The sequence below is a fragment of the Astyanax mexicanus genome, chromosome 4 (assembly GCF_023375975.1).
Source record: "Astyanax mexicanus isolate ESR-SI-001 chromosome 4, AstMex3_surface, whole genome shotgun sequence".
Taxonomy (NCBI): domain Eukaryota; kingdom Metazoa; phylum Chordata; class Actinopteri; order Characiformes; family Acestrorhamphidae; genus Astyanax; species Astyanax mexicanus.
Window position 1 is genome coordinate 16,576,202 of NC_064411.1, and position 13,078 is coordinate 16,589,279.

The window sequence follows — 13,078 nt, forward strand, 5'->3', positions numbered from 1 at the left end:
TCGTTCTACAAAGATCACGTGACCAATGACGTCCGAAGCTTCATTTCGGCACACAACCACGTGACTGCTTCAGGGAAAGATTCAAAAGCGGCAAATCCTGGCGCGCAGTTCGAGGGTTGTTAGCGGAGATACAGAGAGAGAGAGATAGAGAGAGAGAGAGATAGAGAGAGAGAGAGAGAGAGAGAGAGAGATAGATAGATAGATAGATAGATAGATAGATAGATAGATAGATAGATAGATAGATAGATAGATAGATAGATAGATAGATAAGATATAGATAGTAGATAATAAAATATTAGAATGGAACCAGTAAGAAAAAGAGGCCGTTCTGAAGTTTGGGAACACTTTGAACTTTTGCCATCAAATAAGGTAGAAAATTATTATTTAGAAAATATAAACTTTGGAAGAAAACTATGCCTTTTAGACATATGGCATTTTATTAGTTCTGTAAGAGTGTACAATAATTATATATATATATATATATATATATATATATATATATATATAATATATATATATATATATATATATATATATATATATATATATATATATATATATATATATCCTCATAGTTCAATGTGTGTACTGTCATGGCATACATCCAGTAAAAGTGTTGCCTTATGACAACATATTTTGAAATAACCAACTGAACCCCAGCACTGTGGAAAAAAAATTATTCCTAAATAAAAACTAAATTACACATGTACATAACCACGTCCATTAAATATGTGCCCCCTGCCCCTTACACAAGCACCTTCACCTTTATGAGCATACATTTCTTTCATCAAATTCTTCCATATCCCCCATGCAGCATATCTACATGAGCCTTGCCTATGGAAAAATAGGCAATGGACTAGTGATACATGTAAACATGTTACAAACCCTGCTTGGAAAGATGTGAATAATAGTGAATAATATAATTTTAAAATTTGGTATATTAACAGATTAATAACATGGTGAAGGGAAAAAAGCAACAATGTGAATGCAATTAGAATTACAAGTGTAGTTTCTCCAGTGTGCTCTATCAAGGTACATTCTAAGTGTATTATATATTAATTAAAAATATATTACAGTTATGTCTTTTAATATAATGCATTAAATTATCCAGACATCAAAGTATTCTTCCATTTCCTTTTTTCAGTTTTTATTTAAACCTCAAATGTCATGTAAATGCACTGGAACAGGTTTAAAAACTGTAAAAAGACAAAAAAAAAACGCCCCTCGTCCTTTAAATACACAAAGCACTTTCAGGTTTTGCCCACCAGGTGCCGCTGATGTCCACTGTGTTATGAAGCTCCGAGTAATGAACCTTTTTTCGATACAATTAGGAAAAAGGCTTCAGTGCTTCAGAAAGCCTCGGTTTGCCATCACTAATAATCACCATTCTGAAGAAGTCTTATTAAAATGAGACATGAGAAATGTGTTACTCAGTGGTTCAGCAGAGCGCCTACGACGTGCAGCGCGCGGTGTTCTGTCGAATTGTGCAACCCATCGAGATGTGCTTCTCAACACCAGCGCCCATGCGTGGAAACATTTTTTATTTATTTATTGTTTTTTTATGGTAATTCTGTTCTTTTTGGTTGCATTAAAAAACCAGGAACCCCTTGCCATTATTTCTGAGTATTACAAATGCGTAAATGACAGCTGATGATAATGAAAGTAATTATAAGTTAGCAATAATAAAAAAATAAGGTTTATAATCACCCTAATAACCCAAAACTGTCTCCTGATATTTTGATTCAGGCTTTCCAAATATTCTACCGAAAGCATGTTTAAATATGGGGCTTTTTCTAGCAATTTTATATTTAAAAATTAAATATGCACTAGGATAATACGGTTTGACAGGGTAGCAAAACTCGACAGACACCGGATGGAAGCCTAGTTCGAATCCCAGTCGTGGTTTTATTCTCTTAATGTTTTTTTTTTTTCATAATGGCAATTAATGTTATTATTTTTTACATATATATTAATGTAGCCTACATATTTCTACGTATTTCCAGTAATATATTATTTAACAAATACTAATTGATAACATTTGTATAGGCCTAGAAACACGTTGTATTGGCTAAATAATACATTTTCTTTATTCACACTCTGTCTGGCCCTGTTACCTGCAGAGGATAATTAGGTAATTCAAAACACCTGCTTATTGCATATCTTATTCACAGAGTGCATATAGCACAATGGGTTTAAAAAAATAATTATTAACTATTTCATAAATGTTCACAGCACAAGTTATCTTTACTCAGGAGATGCCTGCTTGAATAATTGGCATACATCTTTCCAAGACTGTAAAATACATTTTAGCTAAAGAGCACTTCTCTTTTCAATACACTGAATTCATGTTTGCCAAATAAAGCTAAATGTTAAAGACATACATTAAAAAAAGGACTGAATTGTATTATTTTACCTGGGCGCACATTGGTAAAAGTGAAGTGGCTCAATTAATGTAATAAACACAAACATTAAAAAGAAATAGGTACTTTTGATATCTTAAATCCTCGTGCAGCAATATTAATGTGATTTATCAGCTTTCTGAATCCTACCGTCCATCGTCTGCACTAACCACCAGGAACTAAGCTCTTAACGACAGGTCTAGAGCTGTAGTTGGAACGACGCAGCTGAACCACGGTAGTTGCGAACATTTGCTGGAACTACGGTTTTGGGAAACACCTGAGTAGCTTAACTAAGGTTCGCACTCTGTAAGTTACTAACGTGGTTACCTCCATAGTTCCAACCACGCTTTTGGGAAACACCTGCGTCGCAGCTGCATCGTCCAGACTATGTAAGTTGCTAACGTAGTTAGCAACTACGCTTTTGTGAAACGTACCCCAGATGTCTTCTGTTTTATCCAAATTTTATTTTGCTCCTGCTACATCTTCATGAATTTTATAATCCGGAACTCTTTCTGATTTCTTACGATTACTGTGATGTCGTCATCAGCAAAGTCTGTAAGTTTAAAAGATTCTTTACCTAAAGACATCAATTACTTTAATTCTGGTATAATATTTAATTTTATTTAAAAGAGGACTAACTTTTAACACACACATAATACTGCACTTAAAGGGCAGCCTTGTTTTACTCCTCTATGTGTCTTAAATTATTTTAAAATACCCTTTAACATTAATTTGAGCTTCTGATTTTACATATAATAACTTGATCTTATGGAGGAAATTTGGTGGAAAACCACAGTGCTGCAAATCATTCCATAAATATTCCCTGGAAAAAAAGCCTTTTTCTAATCTAAAGTAATTATATAAAATTCCTTATCATTATTTAAATGTATTCATTTATTATAAATCAAGGTAATCACAGATTTATAGAACAATTCATTCATTTTTCCATCTCTAATACCTTCATTAAAATAATTTTGTAATAAACTTATAATTTCATTTATACAGGATTATACATTTTGCAGGTTAACAATTTCTTCCTTTGTAATTGGTTGACATTGACGAGAGTTCCTCTGCTTGTAATTTTGAACAGCCTGATTAATGATTGTGAATTTTTTTGTTTCCTGTGTAGTTTCTGTTTTTCTTTTTTGTTTTCTATTACATTCCCATGCTCATCTCTAATCCATTTAATTATCTGCGTGACATTAAGTTCTCTAAAAAGTGTCATTTTAATAACTCGATCTTGAGCTGTGTTAACATTATTCATTATAAATTGATAGATTTGATAAATTTATAGATTAACCTTCCAGGAATCAATTATCTGTAATTAATTATTTCAAACAATTGATTATAGAATAATAAACCAATTCCATCAGCTTTACATTCTCCAATAGAAAAGAAGGAATAACCATTATCCCACATTTTTTTGGATTTTCTATATCTTCATATGTATTTAGTTTTGTTTACTGTAAACACAACACACCAAATCTCTGCTTTTTTTTCTTTTAAATATACAAAATTTCTCATTCCTGTTCTTTTTATACTGAATCCCCCAACACTGCATAGTGCAATATTAAATCAGACAGAGGAGATAAAGAAATGTTTATTTCTTTTATTTTTCTTAGTGTACCGTTCATTCTGCTTCTAACCTCCTTTTTTAGGTTTACTCTTCCGTTTCGTTTCGTTGGTGCAGCAGCCCCTGTGCGTATGTTTGGTGGTAGATCTGGTCATAGATGGATGAAGAGGTGATGAAGAAGGAGGAGGAACTTGGTTTGCTTGTGTTTCGGCTGCTGCAGACTCGTGCTCCTCGCTGCTGTCTCCTTCAGACGAGGTGCTGGTGTTCGGATTTCCTCCGTCTGTCTCTCCGCTGCTGCTGCTGCTGCTTCCGCTGCTACTTAAATCTTCATGATGACGTCATTTCCATCCTCTACTCTTTCACTTCCATTGTAGAGAGCTTCACTTGGACCTGGTTCCTCCACTGCGTCTGGTTGAACTCGGTTTGGGTGACTGATCGTTGGACGTGTCGTTAGAGGGATTTAATTTCTTCAGAAACTACTTCCTCTTTTTTATTTCCACTTACTGTCCACACAGTCACCATTATTAAAATACACACCTAAAATTTGTATTTGCTCTTTATCTGGAACATCGACTCTGAACTTCTTTCTTTGATCCCCAATCCACACACATTCAGATTTAGCCATATTAAGCTTTGCACCAGAAAGTTTTATATTAAATGTATAATATTCCATTATAATGTCTAAGTCTTTTTTTGTTTTAATAAAAACTGTAATATCATCTGTATAAGCTGTGATTTTAACTAAATAATCTCCTCTTTTAATACCTTGTATTCTTTCATCATTATGGCTAGAACGTAAATGGCAGAACTCAGAGGATAATCTTGTTTTATTCCTCCTATCGGCCTCTGTTTTTGCTCCACTCATCCATCAAGTTTTTCTGAGTTAAAGTTTGTTGAATTTTTAAGAGTGCAGGTACGTAACAGTTTTAGATTTTATCCCGACGTTTAGTTTTTTTTTTTTATCTGACTTCATGATCAACATTCAACCTGAAATGAATTTCTATTGACGTTGGTGATCAGCTGGATAGTGAAGCTTTTATCCTCCAGTTAGACCAGGAGCTCACCACTCACCCTGCTACTCCTACCATGTCCAATTGTTAGTCCTCATTTACTTGTTTTTATTAAAAATATAACTTTATGAAATGTGATTGTAACATTAACACCATGTGAGCATTTTTTTGGTTTTACTGAAAATTGTGAAAAAAATGTTAATCCTATGAATGCTCTGTAAGTTCATATAAATCAGCAATTTCTGAACAATATCACCACAGTTTTTGACATGTTTTTCTATAATTTACATATATTTGACACACTGGACCAAAAAAAATCCATGTGATGTCAACCACCCTTATATAAAATGCAGAACATCTCAAAGACACTAGATGGAGGCAGTGCTCCTTTCTCCCAGCATTATTATCACAGTGCACACACATGCAGTATAGTCACGTCAGAGTATAAAATTAACCAACTGTTTTTTATTTTAAAAAATGTATTTAAGAGGTAAATGAAATTATTTAGTGATTTTTGTTTCTAAATAGCTTATTATTATTTTTTTGTTTTGTTTTGTTTTGTTTGTCATTTACCTTTATGTAACCCTTAAATAAGTAATGACAGTGAGCTCAGGCTGTTTAATAGTCATAGAAAACAGAATCATCTTGAAAAACTCATGAGAACGTTATAAAATGTGGGGCAGATCATGCGCAGTGCGGGGAGGAGCACTTTTGGACGGGTAGCAGAACTCGGCAGAACACCGGTCTGAAAACTGGGGGGGTTTACAGCTGTGTGGGAGAAACTTCAGACTCATGAATATTCAAACATTCCATTCAACCGTGTAATATGATTGGCTGACGAACAATGGCTCCGCCCTCCCAGCGTCTATTCGCTGAGAGAGTTAGGGGGCGGGGCTTAGAGAGAGAGCGGTGTGACGCAGTGAGGAGGAAGTGAAAGTAAGTTCAGTCTCCGCCATTAGAAGAGGACAGAAGTCCGGATTCACTCGGTAAGTTCAGAACTGAAGAGAATGTAGAACAGAACCGTGTAGCTTAAAGTCAGAACCGGTTCTAAAGGTTCCTCAGATCCAGAACCGGTTCTTTAAGCTCAGCTCAGTGTCCGATTCCACTGGAAGAACCAGGATCAGCATGGAGATCTGAACCGGGCCTGGATCAGACCTGGACCTGGTCTAGATCAGACCGGCTGGAGAACAATCAGCTGTAACAGATCAATAATGCTGTAAACTGAAGAGAAATGCGCAGATATAGATTGATATTTATTGATCACAGTGTCGTTTATGCTGTTTAAAGCGCATTACTGCTTAATGTGGACTTTGATCTGTTGGGGAGATAAAAAACCGGAACTGCTATAAAGGCGTGTTTATATGCAGTAGCGCTGTTTAACCAGCAGGGGGAGCAACGGAGCTCAAGATCACGTGGTGTGTTAGTGTTTTTAATCCTGCTGTTTTATATTATACTTAAATAATCTCTCTATTCTGATTCAGTAACATAATAATAATAATAACATTAATTATAATAGAACAGTGTGTATATTTATAATGTTGTGTAATGCAGTAATATTACTAATAATAATTAAATTATAATAATTATAATAACAGTAAATGTTTCTGTAATCTGTAGAATAATGTGTAATGAGGGTAAATCACACTGTTATGTATCGTTCTCTGTTTGGTTTGTTTTGTTAGTTTATCAGGTTTTGTTTAATGCAGTTCTGATGATAATGTCATTATTGTAAGAATAAAGGTTTTATTGTAACGGCTGATCTGTTCTCAGGGGTCGGTGTCGGCAGTGTTCAGCTGTGTGTGAATGAAGAAGAGTAAATGATGGATCTTCAGAACTCCAGCAGTGGAGGAGGACCTCCTGTCCTAAAGTGAGTAAATTAAGTGATGGGTTTAATATGTAAAGTAGTTTTGTATTGTAATGGTTTCAGCTCTAATCCTGGAGCTGTGATCTGCATATTTTACAGTTTTAAAATATTGAGAACAGAGTTTCTCCTGGACCAGAGTCAGAACCCTGTGCTGTATTTAAACACAGAGAAACGCTTAACAAACCAGCCAGTTATTCTTATAGTAGAATGTGTTTCTAATCTGTATTTAAAGTACATATCTGACTAACTTTAATATCTATTAGTTAATATTAATAATATGTTTCCTTCTGGCACAGTAACAGTATTAGGTGGTTGCTGTAGTGATATTATGCTGTTGCTAGGTGGTTGCATATTTATGTTAAAAAATATGGTCCATATTTTTTAACATAAAAGTGACGATTTGCTCAAAATCTGGATCGCATTAGTCTGTAGTGAAAGTGATCTTTGGACCAGATCCATTGTGAGGATCCGTCTCGGATTTTACCACACGCTGTCTGGGTTTACATTAGTATTAGAAATGAGGAAATCCTGATGTGCTGCATTTATATAGATCAGATGGAAGTGCCTGGGTTTGATATTAAAGCTGTGGAATGAAGAAAGACTTGTTCTATTCTAGGCCTGGACAATAATTTGATATCTGTATTTATTGCGATAAGAAATGTTTCAATAATGGGGACATCATTTTTGTGGTATATCGATATGTATTATTTACACGGACAGGCATTTTTTACTGGTGTAAGCTCGCCCCAGAGTTGAACACAGTCTCCGTAGCTGAGCTATGTCTGTGCGTGATGACGTAATTACACAGGCACGTAGCCAGATAGGCTAGGCTAGGCTAGGTTAGATTTGGCTAGGCTAGGCTAGGCACCCCAGCAAACATGCCCACACTGGGCCAATGAGGGCCCAATGTGGGCCAACACATCGGCCCCGTATGGGCAGCCCACATCGGGCCATTGGGGATTTGCACATCGGTGCGGTATCGGCCCCACGCCATCGGCCCCATATGGGCAGCCCAAATCGGACCATTGGGGACTTGCACGTTGGTGCGGTATCGGCCCCACGCCATCGGCCCCATATGGGCAGCCCACTTAGGGCCAACGGAGATTTGCTCATCGGGACGGCACCAGCACCATGGCGTCGGCCCATTTCAGGCAGCCCACATTGGGCCAATGGAGATTTGCTCACCAGTATAGCGTCGGCCCCACGGCGTGGGCCCTTTTCAGGCAGCCCACATTTGGCCAGCGAAGATTTACTCCTCTATGCAAAATCAACACCAAAGCATTGGCCCATTGGGCCAACAGAGATTTGCAGAGCTCTAACACACACACACACACACACACACACACACTGACTCATGCCCTCAGTGGAAAACCAATTGTGGCCCCAAATTTTTAGAACTGTGCAATATTGAACAGAGAACACTTTTCAAGAAAGAAAATTTAAAGCTGTGCTATTGGCACTTTGACATTTTTTGCAACTGGCTGTAAAACAATTAAATAAATAACACAATTTAAAGTGTATAGTAAATTAATTAATTTATTACAAAGTATCATGTATGAAATATAAACAACACACAACATTATTTAAGTAAATTACTTAATAATAAATCCCAAATTTATATTTTAGCATGTAGATAAACATGTACTGCATAAATATCTCCATTTGCAAAAACAGTATTTATAATAAACAGTATGATATAAATATCAAACATAATACAAAATAACAAAGAATTATAAAACTTAAATAAAAAAAAAAATATATATATATATATATATAAACATCAATAAAAACAGCAAATCATATTCTTGAATAAATACTTGAATGCACTAGACTGATGTAGTAGATGAATAATAAACTGATACTATTATTGCTACTGGAACAAAGCCTCTGGGGTGGGTTTCCCGAAAACGATCAACCTTAGCGAATAACGAACGAACTAACGAATGACGTGAGTAAAGAACGAGCCAGTTCTGCGAGTGTTTCCCAAAGAGCTTCGCAACGTGAAAATTAACAAAGGAGGTTAAAGAACGTCTTTTTTGACTCCTCCCCCGAAACAGCGCGCTCAATCGATCCACACATATCGATTATTATGCAGTATTTATTCAGTATTACACCCTAAAAATGTAAAAAAGTGTTGTAATCATCAATATTATACATATTTTGAAATTTAAATTACAAAAGGATGTACTTTGGCATTAATAAAATACTCCTACAGATACATATGACTAAATAAATAAGTCATATGTTTATATATAAATGTTTAATAAACATTAAACTTTTTTAAAACTATTATTGTTAATAAATATATATTATATTAATAGATATTGTACTAATATTATTAATAGTAATATTGATAATAATATTAATTTATTATTATTATTATTAATAATATAAAAATAATATAATAATATTAATTATTATAATAATAATTATATATATAATATAATTTATTATAATTAATAGTAATACAATATAATTGCTTCAACCAGGGAAATTATAAATTTTCTCCCTCAAAATTGGCGGTCCCTGGTGTTTAAGGTGCTGAACTGCAAGTAGAGATCCCTTAAAGAAGCTCTTAAGAATAACGACTGGGTGAGGGCACTTGTTAATCTGCGAGCGAGTTTACGTAGTACTTTAGTTACGCACGGGTTTGGGAAACACTCTTTAATTAACGATCAATCTTAAGTACGAGTTAACGAAGTTCTTAGCGTAACGAAGCTTTCAGGAAACCCACCCCTGATCTCTATTATTAATTTTATTCCTCTTGCTTGTAGACTTGGAACCAAAATGTCATCCCAATCAAACCAGTAAAAAAAATTCTAATTGAATATAACATTAGTTTTTGCATTAAGGTTTTTATCTCACAGCAATAATAATGAAGGAGAAAATAGATGTACTTTACATAAATAGAACAGATATAGTTAATCATAATATCAAAAATGAATATTGTTTATGCATTAATATAGCATAGATCATAAATTAACTATTTTTTTGAAGAGACTGCATGAGACGATGCTTCCGTCCACCTGAACGGTCCCGTGCATTCCAAAGCCAAACCTTTGCAACCTGCTCGATCTCTGCATCCTTTGGTGGTGGCATGATTGATCTTCTCACGGCCTCTTAAAATGATAATATAGAGATATGAGAATGCAGTCAGGTAAATACTACATCTGTTAGTGTCTTTTCATGTACAATGCTTAATTTTAGAGAAATTTGCAGACTGTATTTGATTACAGTGATTCTTATATAGTGATAGTTATTTGAATTTGAATTTCTTCAGGCTATTCATGGTGAAACATAAATAGCCTTTACAGTCACTGTGTGTGACTGGTAGTTACATTCTATAAACATGTGAGGTGGCCGATATCAGGATATCAGGTTCACAAAAATACCAAAACTTTTTAAAATGATATCTTTCCCTTAGCTTAACTGGCTATCTTTGCATTAGCTTAACTGAATATCTTTCCCTTAGCTTAACTGGCTAGCTTTCCATTAGCTTAACTGGCTATCTTTCCCTTAGCTTAACTGGCTAGCTTTCCATTAGCTTAACTGGCTATATTTCCCTTAGCTTAGCTGGATATCTTTCCCTTAGCTTAACTGGCTATCTTTCCCTTAGCTTAACTGGCTATATTTCCGTTAGCTTAGCTGGCTAGCTTTCCGTTAGCTTAACTGGCTATCTTTCCCTTAGCTTAACTGGCTATCTTTCCCTTAGCTTAAGTGGATATCTTTCCATTTTCCATTTCCCTTAATATTTCCCTTAGCAAGCCATTGTTCCCTTAGATGGTTATTGTTGACATACTTGGATATAAAGTTAACTTACTTAACAGCAGTCTTTCTCCAAGAGCCGAGATAAGCTGCCAACTTGGGAGCCCCTTGTGTTATTTAAATGTGAGGTAAAGTCTCATTCTAACTTAGGACAATGCTAACTTTTTTTAGCACAATGCTAACTTCAACATAGCTACCCTTATAATGCTACAATAACCTGAGAGTGGTAACTGCATTAGCACCACATTAGCGTATCTTAGCAAAAAATAGAAAAGCGTATAGTAGAACAGAAATTATAACTTACCTTTCAGTCACTTTGACAGACCAAAGTCACTCACTGACTTTGCCTTTAAGCTTGATCGTTGCTCTGTGGTAAAGGCACGTGCAGGGAGGGGGGAGGGGGAGGGGGGTGGATTCGTTGGTTACATGATCCTCACAATTAAATATCACATGCAAAAATAAAAAAATATGTAACTTTTATAACCTTGCTGGCTTACACAAAGTGTATAGTCAAGCACAAATACATTTATAATTTAATATTTTATTTATTTATTATCAGCACAACCAATAATAAAGGTGAGATTATGAATCAGCACCATGGAGCAAATTCGTAGCTATCCAACATATTAAATAAAAATATTTTTATAAATAAAAATGTATAGCTATACAGTATATGTCTTGAAAAATATGAGATGTTACTATGTGTGTGTGTGTGTGTGCCCCTCCAAAGGTCTCTGCACAACTCTGCTGTGGTACCTTGATTTTTCTCCACTTTTGGTTTAGAAAATCTTTCAGAGCTGATACTACATTTCACACAGTGTTGCTCCTATCCACTAAGCTAGCTAATCTACCTAGCTCTCACAGACAAAAACAATAAAAAATATTCAGATACCCTTCATATGAACTTATTATGACACAAACTTTCAGATTGTAAAATATTGTATGGTAAATTTGGGCTGACCCAGAGTAACCTAGCATAGGATTTGTGTGGGCATGCTCACATATGTGTGCGTGTTGCCCACATATAACCCACAATGCCTACAGTGTGTAAATGGTGCAGGCTGAATTAGGGCTGACCCACAGTGGCCCTGCATGAGATTTGTGTGGGCATGCCAGAGTGTGGGTTTCCCACATATATCCCACACTGGCCCTTCAGGGTGTGTGCAGGCTGAATGTGGGCTGACCCACAGTGGGCCTGCCTGGGATTTGTGTGGGCGCATCAAAGTGTTGGCTGTCCAAATAATTCCCACACTGGGCCTACAGGGGCATTAATGCACTGGACCAGTTCAGGCTAGCCCACAGCGGCCTTTTATAGGATTTGAGTGGGCCAGCCAATGAACAGGCTGCCCACAGAAAACCCATGTTGGGCCTGTTTGGAATTTTAATGGGCTAGCCCCTGCCCACAGTGCCCGCACTTAGCCCACGAAGGGCCGATGTGTAGCTTTTTGCTGGGTAATAATGCACTCCATATATGCAGGATGTCGTGGAAATCGACAAATGACAGTCAACGAGCCGGGATGCCAAAAAGAGAAGGTTTTTATTTTGAAGTTGCAAAAGAAAGCAAAGCAATGAATGAAGATGAGAGTAGTCAGAAAGATCGGAAAAAGCCCCCAAGTCTCTCTTGTTGGCATCTTTATACATGCCTCGTGCATACAGGAGGAAGGATGCTGAACAGATGTTCTCTTGAAAAGAGGAACCGAAAACGCACGTATAAGCAAAAGTCAAGAATAATTCATAAATCAGAAAGCTCCATTTACTATGACAAAACAGTTTCCAGGCAAACCTCGATTTCCATTCCTTTAGGAGAGAATAATTCATAAATCAGAAAACTCCATTCGCTCTGACCCGCTCGTTTCCAGGCAGACCTCTGCTTTTATAATCTTTGCCCTTAAGTCTGAATGAATGGCCTTATCAGAGAATATAAGTTCACATAACACTCAATGATAAAATACAAGAATATAGTGTAATACAAGAATTCATAATCAACTCTGTTACAGGGAGTAATAATACTGATTGAATGAATAATCAGTGTACCGTATTTTTCGGACTATAAGGCGCACTTAAAAACTTTTAATTTTCACAAAAATTGACAGTGCGTCTTATAATACGGTGCGCCTTTTGTATGGATTTTACTCGTCAGGTTGTAAGGAGCAGTAAACACACACTCCGTGCAGCGTTATAGAGAGTTTCAGTGCTATACAGAGTCCAGAGCCGTGCAGCTCCGAGGCTGAGCAGCAATAGCATTAGCTAGATGCTAACCGCTAAGCTAGCTAGCTTATTCACTGAGATCAGTATTATCTAAATTTTACTCGTCAGGTTGTAAGGAGCAGTAAACACACACTCCGTGCAGCGTTATACAGAGTTTCAGTGCTATACAGAGTCCAGAGCCGTGCAGCTCCGAGGCTGGAGCAGCAAATAGCATTAGCTAGCTTATTCACTGTTCAGAGATCAGTATTATCTAAATTTT

At 36.1% G+C, this 13,078-nt stretch overlaps 2 protein-coding genes across 5 annotated transcripts in view; both read left to right on the plus strand.

Moving 5' to 3' along the window:
• LOC125801412 (zinc finger protein 239-like) overlaps positions 1 to 13,078 on the plus strand; it is a 294,118-nt gene that overhangs the window by 259,495 nt on the left and 21,545 nt on the right. The window lies entirely within an intron of this gene.
• LOC111196651 (zinc finger protein 850-like) overlaps positions 1 to 13,078 on the plus strand; it is a 491,117-nt gene that overhangs the window by 252,918 nt on the left and 225,121 nt on the right. The window contains exon 1 of one of the 4 annotated variants that reach the window (XM_049477318.1): positions 5,990 to 6,849. The exons of the other annotated variants lie outside the window; for them this stretch is intronic. The gene's annotated coding sequence lies outside the window, so the exon portion shown is untranslated. Of the gene's footprint in view, positions 1 to 5,989; positions 6,850 to 13,078 lie in introns of those variants that run through there. 4 annotated transcript variants of the gene reach the window in all.